Source organism: Capra hircus, chromosome 4 (assembly GCF_001704415.2).
Source record: "Capra hircus breed San Clemente chromosome 4, ASM170441v1, whole genome shotgun sequence".
Taxonomy (NCBI): domain Eukaryota; kingdom Metazoa; phylum Chordata; class Mammalia; order Artiodactyla; family Bovidae; genus Capra; species Capra hircus.
This window is the reverse complement of record NC_030811.1, coordinates 117,677,072-117,685,278: the sequence shown is the minus strand read 5'-3', so window position 1 is coordinate 117,685,278 and position 8,207 is coordinate 117,677,072. Positions and strand designations below refer to the sequence as shown.

The 8,207-nt window shown below is 38.9% G+C and overlaps 1 pseudogene; it reads right to left on the bottom strand.

Moving 5' to 3' along the window:
• On the bottom strand, positions 6,695-7,358 carry LOC108635926 (annotated as a pseudogene).

The window sequence follows — 8,207 nt, the reverse complement described above, 5'->3', positions numbered from 1 at the left end:
AAAAATGCTGACATATTGGATGCAGCACTTTCACAACATCATCTTTCACTATTTGAAATACCTCAACTGGAATTCTATCATCTCCACTAGCTTTGTTCATAGTGATGCTTTCTAAGGTCCACTTGACTTTGCATTCCAGAATATCTGGCTCTAGGTGAGTGATCAAACCATCATGATTATCTGGGTCATGAAGATCTTTTTTGTATAGTTCTGTGTGTTCTTGCCACCTCTTCTTAATATTTCTGCTTCTGTTGGGTCCATACCATTTCTGTCCTTTATTGTGCCAATCTTTGCATGAAATATTTCCTTGGTATCTGTAATTTTCTTGATGAGATATCCAGTCTTTCCCATTCTACTTTTTCCCTCTGTTTACTTTCATTGATTGTTGAGGAAGGTTTTCTTATCTCTCCTTGCTATTTCTTGGAACTCTGCATTCAAATGGTATATCTTTCGTTTTCTCCTTTGCTTTTAGATTCTCTTTTTCCTTAGCTATTTGTAAGACCTCCTTAGACAATCATTTTTCCTTTTTGCATTTATTTTTCTTGGAGATGGTCTTGATCATTGCCCTCTGTACAATATCACAAATATCTGCTCATAGTTCTTCAGCTACTCTGTCTAGCAGATCTAATCCCTTGTGTCTATTTGTCACTTCTGTATAATCATAAGGCATCTGGTTTAGGTCATATGTGAATGGTCTAGTGGTTTTCCCTACTTTCTTCAATTTCAGTCTGAATTTGGCAATAAGGAGTTCATGATCTGAGCCACAGCCAACTCCTGGTCTTGTTTTTGCTGTGTTTAGAGTTTCTCTGTCTTTGGCTGCAAATAATATATTCAATCTGATTTCAGTATTGACCTTCTGGTGACGTCCATGTGAAGAGTCTTCTCTTGTGTTGTTCAAAGAGGGTGTTTGCTATGACCAATGTGTTCTTTTGTCAAAACTCTGTTAGCTTTTTCCCTTCTTCATTCTGTACCCCAAGGCCAAATTTGGCTGTACTTCAGGTATCTCTTGACCAGTATCCTGAAACTGTTAATACATTGTTATTCAACTACTCTGAAATATAAAATAAAAATAAAATTAAAAAAAAATACCACCTGGTCAATAGACATTTTTAACCAGGAAAAAAAAAAAAAATCAGAGGCTTCTTTATCTGAATTTTCATAGCAATTTTTGTAAATCAATATAACAGCTGCTGTTGCTGCTAAGTCACTTCAGTCGTGTCCGACTCTGTGCGACCCCATAGACGGCAGCCCACCAGGCTCCCCCGTCCCTGGCATTCTCCAGGCAAGAACGCTGGAGTGGGTTGCCATTTCCTTCTCGAATGCATGAGAATAAGAAGTGAAAGTGAAGTCTCTCAGTCATGTCTGACTCTTAGTGACCCCATGGACTGTAGCCCACCAGGCTCCTCCGTCCATGGGACTTCCCAGGCAAGAAATATAACAGCAGTCATATTGTAATATATTTATTATTTTCTTAAGTTAGAACTTGAAATATGAGGCAAAGATACTGAGTAATGAAGAAAAATTGATCATTTTAACTAAGGTGCACTTTGGAGTTTTATTTAATTTTTTATTACCCAACCAGTCTATTTCCTTCTGAATTACATAGTCTAAAATTAATGTAACATTCACACAATATGTAGATGGTGCTTTATGGATGGTTTTCTGGACCTCACACAAAATACACAAATGACCATTATTATTTCAAAATATGTAATAACATAATGCTTCATAATAATAGATTTCATTAATTGAGCCTACTGATTAAAAATCACTCTGTTTCGTGCTTTATATATGCTTAAATTTTACAGTCTCATGTTCAAATTGTCATCATTAACCCTACATTATAAATGCAAACTTGAGAATCAGATAGTTAAACAACTGCCATTCATAGTCATTTTTCAGTTTTTGGAAGCTACAGTTTTCACCCATATGTGCTATTTAAATATAGATTAATTGAAGAACTTGATGTGTATGTTTTTCTACAACATACTTCATACAAATGGCTTTTAAAAATGGATTAATCACGAATAATCCTTATCCAAAACTCTTTCTTTAAAAAAACAAAACAAAACAAAACAAAACAAAAAAACAGTGCCCTAAATATCATGTTCACTCCTCATTTGTATAAGAGAGATGTTCAAGGTAGTGATGGAGATGGGTAATAAAAGTAAATAAATAAATTAGTAAATTATTCCACACACACACACACAAAATGCTACAAATTTGGGTTATAACAGACACTATAAAGAAACAGTGTAGAATCATAGGAAAAAGCTCACTCATGAACCATGGAGTATCTTGTCTGGTAAGGAGATCTTTGAACTTAAGCTTGCATTGTAAGAAGAAAGTAGCCCTATGGTATTCTTCATGAAAGAGGAACATGCCAGCCAAAGAGAGCTGCAAATACAAATGTGCTCTATCACGAATAAATCTGGCAACTTAAAGGAAAAGAAAGGCTAGTGCATTTGGAGAGTAGTGATTGAGAGAAAAATGACAGGGTTAGATTTGGAGATTACATCACATGGAATCTTGAAGATAATGATACATTATTCTAAATTCAATGAAAATACTCTATTGTGCTGTGCTTAGTCGGTCAGTCGTATCTGACTCTTTGTGACCCCATGGGCTGTAGTTGGCCAGGCTCCCCCGTCCATGGGATTCTCCAGGCAAGAATACTGGAGTGGGTTGCCATGTCCTCCTCCAGGGGATCTTCACAATCCAGGATCAAACCCAGGTCTTCCGCAGCACAGGCAGATTCTTTACCATCTGAGCCACCAAGGAAGCCCAAGAATACTGGTGTGGGTAGTCCATCCTTCTCCAGGGGATCATCCCCCTCTAGGAATCAAACTGGTGTTTTCTGTATTGCAGGTAGATTCTTTACTAGCAGAAACACAAAGGAAACCCATAATCTGTTTCACATTAAGATAAAGATTTTTCTTTTGGTTTAGTGTTGCTCGATTTAGCAAACAAAAATACAGAACATAATATATCTCATGACATATTTGGGACATATTTATACTTAAAATACATTCTTGTTAATCTCTCAAATTTAGCCAGTTGTCTTATCTGGTGGCTTATACTGCTGCTATGTGAAATACACATTGAAAAACCAGGGTAAAATCACAAATAGTTTGAAGACCAGAGTGATAATCCCATGTGAGAAAAGGCAGCAAAAGTGGCATGGACTTGGAGATAGTAGTGGATATAAAGAGAAGAGGAGAGAGTCTAGAAATACTTTGTAAACAGAGCTGAAAGGACTTATTGATCATCTATGCCCAGGTTATTTAACTGAGACCAAAAAAAAAAAAAAAAAAGGATATAAAAAGAATTCCAAGGATTAGTCTTGATAAATAGGAAAATCACTGAATAATGTGAATGTTGTTCTACATGATTTTCATCATTTTATAACTTCCTCAGGGCTTATTTTTTCACAAAATGTACAATTGAACATTGATATTTTAATCTGTTGCATTTAGGGATTGATTTTGTGCTAATGGATTTTTCAATAAAATAACACTGCTTAGCCCACAGTGGGATGTATATCCATGATAACAGAATGGCCAAGAGTTGTCCTGGGCTTCCCAAGTGGATCTAGTGGTGAAGAACCCACCTGCCAATGCTGGAAACACAAGAGACACAACTCAGACCCTGGGTTAGTAATAGCCCCTGATGGAGGACTTGGAAACCCATTGCAGTGTTCTTGCTTGGAGAATCTCCATGGACAGGGGAGCCTGGTAGGCTAAGCCCATAGGTTCGCAGAGAATCGGACACTCTTGAAGTGACTGAACATGCCCGTGCAAGAATACAGAGATCCAAGTAACTGGAAACCAGAATCAGGGAGTCTTTCTAGACCTTGTCAATGAAAATAATAATATATAATTAACAATCTATACTGGGAATAGAAAAGAGTTTATTTGAGCCAAACTGAGGACTATAGCCCAGATTACTCTGATAGACTTCTCTGCAGAAGCATGTTTTTAAGGACAATTTTATATCTTGTTGGAACAAAGAACATTACACCAATCAGGATGTCAAGATTTAACAATCAAACATTAGACCTGTACATGCACAGCATGGCCTTGGCACCCAGTTGGGGCATCTTATCAAAGGATCAGCATAAGCATCCCAGGAAGGAAGGAGCTGAATCTTTATTGTTAACATGGACATATTTTACTTCTGGTCAGTATGCCTTTCCTTAATATTAAAGTAGATGTACAGCGAATTTTTAATAGACCACAAGCAGGCATGATATTCAAGTTAACTCATGTATAAGTCAAAATGATTGCCCCATAACCTCGATATGTGAACATTCCTTTTATCATTCACAATAAGAATAAAAACCATAAAAAGGCCACAGGTAAGAATGAAGTCCTTCAAAAACTGTAGAAGCAAGGTAACCCCAGATTTAGAGGGAGAGCTTTAATTATTCAGAATCCATGCCAGAGGCCATAAAGGGAGCCAGGTTAGGGAGTGGGTGAATGAAGCCCGAGATGGCACTATCCCTCTCTTGAGCCTGGGCAGAAAAGGGCACACATGGAGGATGGCACCCTGCGTGTCTGACCACTGCACATAGATACAAAGCATCTTTGCACATTGATGAAGACAATGCTCTCTGTCATTCTGCTCATCAGAGATACATTCTCAGTGACAAAATTAAGTAATGTCTATTAAGCTACAGTTTTTTAGGATTGAAAATGGCTAAAACATAAAAGGACGACTGGATTGTAGCCAAGTCCCAGATCCTGAACTGACAATGATTGAATGAGCGATAATTAAATTAAAGACATTCATAAATCATATTATTTATTTTTACTCCACAAGATTTATTTTCTTGTCCTCATTTCAACAAACTCACCAATGCTATAATTAGTATCAAAATGTTCACATAATTTCTGAGATATTGTCAGTGATGATTTTAAGAATTTAAAATCCAAGTGTAATTGTATTTAAAGGGAAAAGTCAGAATATAACTTCATAAGGGTAAAATGAAATGGAAAAATAATACTTTTATAAATATTTTCACATTATTAAAGTCATAGATATCATAAATATACAAAATTATCTAGTAAAATTAAAATGCAGGCTGCTTCTGGCTAAGATGGAATAAGAGGGGCTAGATGAACTTTCCTATCTGAAGCATAAGGAAAAAAAATACGTTTAAAACACAGGTTTTAAAGACACTGGATATTGGACAAGGCCAGCCAGTGATCCCTGTGAGGGAACACTGACTGAAGCAGTCCAACAGTGTCTATCTGGCTCACCACAAGCACAATGAGAGAGGGGAGGGCTCAGTGGGCAAGCAGGGCCCAGAGAACCAGGCTGAGTTCTCCTGCTACCCTGATGGGGAGAAAAGAGTTTCACAGAGAGACTGCCAGCAATTCAGAAAATCACCATCTCCTATGCAGCTGCTCCATGAACAAACTACCTAGGGTCCCGGCAAGTATCCTCCAAGAGGATGAGAGTTAATTCAATGTGGTGCTCACAAAAATCCAAGAAGGGTGCCTTTTCCCAGTGACCAGACTGGGAAACCTCACCGTTTCTGGGGCACTGGAAGAGGGGAGTATATTTCACATAAGGAACTTTTTGAAATCGATCAATATGGTGTTCTTGAAGATGGTGCTGTGTTCATAAACATATATATATATACATGGAAACTGTTCAGATTGTACATCAGAATATGTGCAGTTATTGTATGTCAATGATACCTCACATTTTGCCTTAAAAAAAGGTGAATACATATTATATATGTATAAATTGTGATAAGAATATTTAAATAATGTTCAATTTATTTAGGTTTTTAAAACAACCAAAGGTTAGGAAATCCGCTGGCAGTCTAGTGATTAGGACTCTGTGCTTTTACTAATAAGGTTCAGTCCCTGGTGAGAGAACCAAGATCCTTTGAGCTGTGTGGAGAGACCAGAAAAAAAACAAAATTAAAAAGAAAAGAAAAGAGTGACTATTAGAAAAAAAAAAAAAAATTGAAGTAATTTTATGAGTAAAACTGTTGCATCCATCTAGTTGTCAATGAGGGCAATCAGTTTCATGGTTCACGCACATGACCTCTGAATTCACACATAAATGGGAATTGGGAGAAAATGTAATGGCTTTATCTTGCATGATCCTCTGCAGCCCTGAGTAATAGTGTGAATCCACACTATCGCTGGTCACCTCCAGAATTCCAAACTGGACCAGGAAAGGCTGCATAAAATGGACCCTCCAAGGTCTGGGTAAGGAAGCTCCTTTGGTATGTTGCAGGGATCTGTGGTCTGTGCTCAGTTGTCAGTGGATTTGTGGGAGGAATCTCAGCAAGCTCACCAGCCAGCCCTTCCTCTAGGTTATTCCCATTCCATAGGCTTCCTTTCTTTTGGATTCTGTGATCTTTATCAGCAGTCTCAGGGCCTTCCAATGTGTCACCTAGCATTTCTTTCTTTCTTTCTTTTTTAGGGTCAAGACCTATATTTCCTGATTTAAAAAATCATCCCTATCACAGACTTCCTATGTTCTCTTGTACCTTTGTCCCACTGGCTGCTGACAGTGGCTCCACACAGCTCTTTTCTTCCCACTGCCCACCCATCAACCTGAGATTGACAGGTCAATTCAATATTTCCTTCCAACCTGTGGGAGCAAGGATTGGAGTCTTCTGGCAGGTGGAAAGTTCCTCAATAGCCAGTGTTTAAGCCTAGTCCATCAGTCTTTAATTCTCCTTGCTCTTAGCTTTGGGGGCTTTGGCACCAGTATGCTCTGGGCATGAGCAAGTTGCTTTATGGAAGCCAGTATGAGGAGTCCAGGCAGCACCAGCCATGGGGCATTCAAGAAGACAAAGTAAGATTCCTCCCCGTGCTGGAATCCATCATGGTACTCCATCAGGAAGTAAAGCACATCTCCATATACCTGACCCACAGAGACCACAAGCTGTAGGACAAAGTGGAGGGGTTGCTGGTGGAGAAAACTGATCTCCATCCATAGGCTGAGTGGTCCCCACAGGTAAACCGTGATGGTCTCCATGCATATCATGAAGTTATCATTCAGGACATATTGGCTGTCTCCCTTGGCATACTCTTTCCAGAGTTGAGATAAGATGGTTTAGTCTTCAAGAAGGTCCACGTAGCAGAGGCTGAACCAGCTTTCAATCACCAAGTGAATGAACCCACATATTGCAAACCAGCACAGGGACAGTCTCTGTGAAGCCTCCAGTGAGACGACCACAACATACCCTGACAACAGCCACGTAGTTACAACTGAGACTCAGAGACAGAGAAGGGGCCAGCCAGGATCTGTCAGGTGGCACAGTCATTAGTCACAGAGTTGTCCAGCCTCAGGCCTAGAGGCCAGAATGGGTGCACGGGACTGGTGGTCATGTCTTTGTAGGCTTGCAACCAACCCGCAAGAAAACGTATTTTTTTTTTTAATTGAAGTGCAGTTGATTTACAGTGTTATATTAGTTTCAGGTGTGAGGCAAAGTGACTCAGATTATCTCCCATTATAGATTATTACAAGATGCTGAGTAAAGCTCACTGTGTTATACAGTAGGGCCTTGTTGTTTATCAATTTTATGTACAGTAGTGGGTATACGTTAATCTCAACAACCTAATTTATCCCGGTCTTTCTTCCCCCTTTGGTAACCATGTTTTCTATGTCTGTGAGTCTGTTGCAGTTTTGTATATAAGTTAATTTGTATCACTTTAAAAATTCCAAATGTAAATAATATCATAAGATATTCATCTTTCTTCATCTGGCTTACTTCACCCTGTGTGATAATCTGTAGGTCCATCCATGTTGCTGAAGGAAAACTACAATTGAAAAAGATATACACCCCAATGTTCATTGCAGAATTATTTATGATAGTCAATGTCCATCAAGTGATGAATGGATAAAGAGGATGTGGTCTATCTATCTTCTAGCTACATGCCACCTTGTATTTCAAAGAAGCAGGGATGGAACCTTGGCAAAGCCTTTCTCTGAAGCTGTGACACTGCTGAAAGAGAGAGCACATAGAGAGGTGGGTCTCCTGAGCGGGACCCAGTAAAGGATACAAGTGTGTGCTTTGGTGAACTTATTTTGGGAATGTTTATAATAAGCAGAAACACATAAGGCACTGCTCTCAGGGCAGGGCCCCTCTTGCTGGGCAGTGAGAAAGATTAGCTTGACAATGCTGAGACAGTCTTCACTCAGGTAGAAGACAAATTTCCCCAGAGTGCCTAGATCCT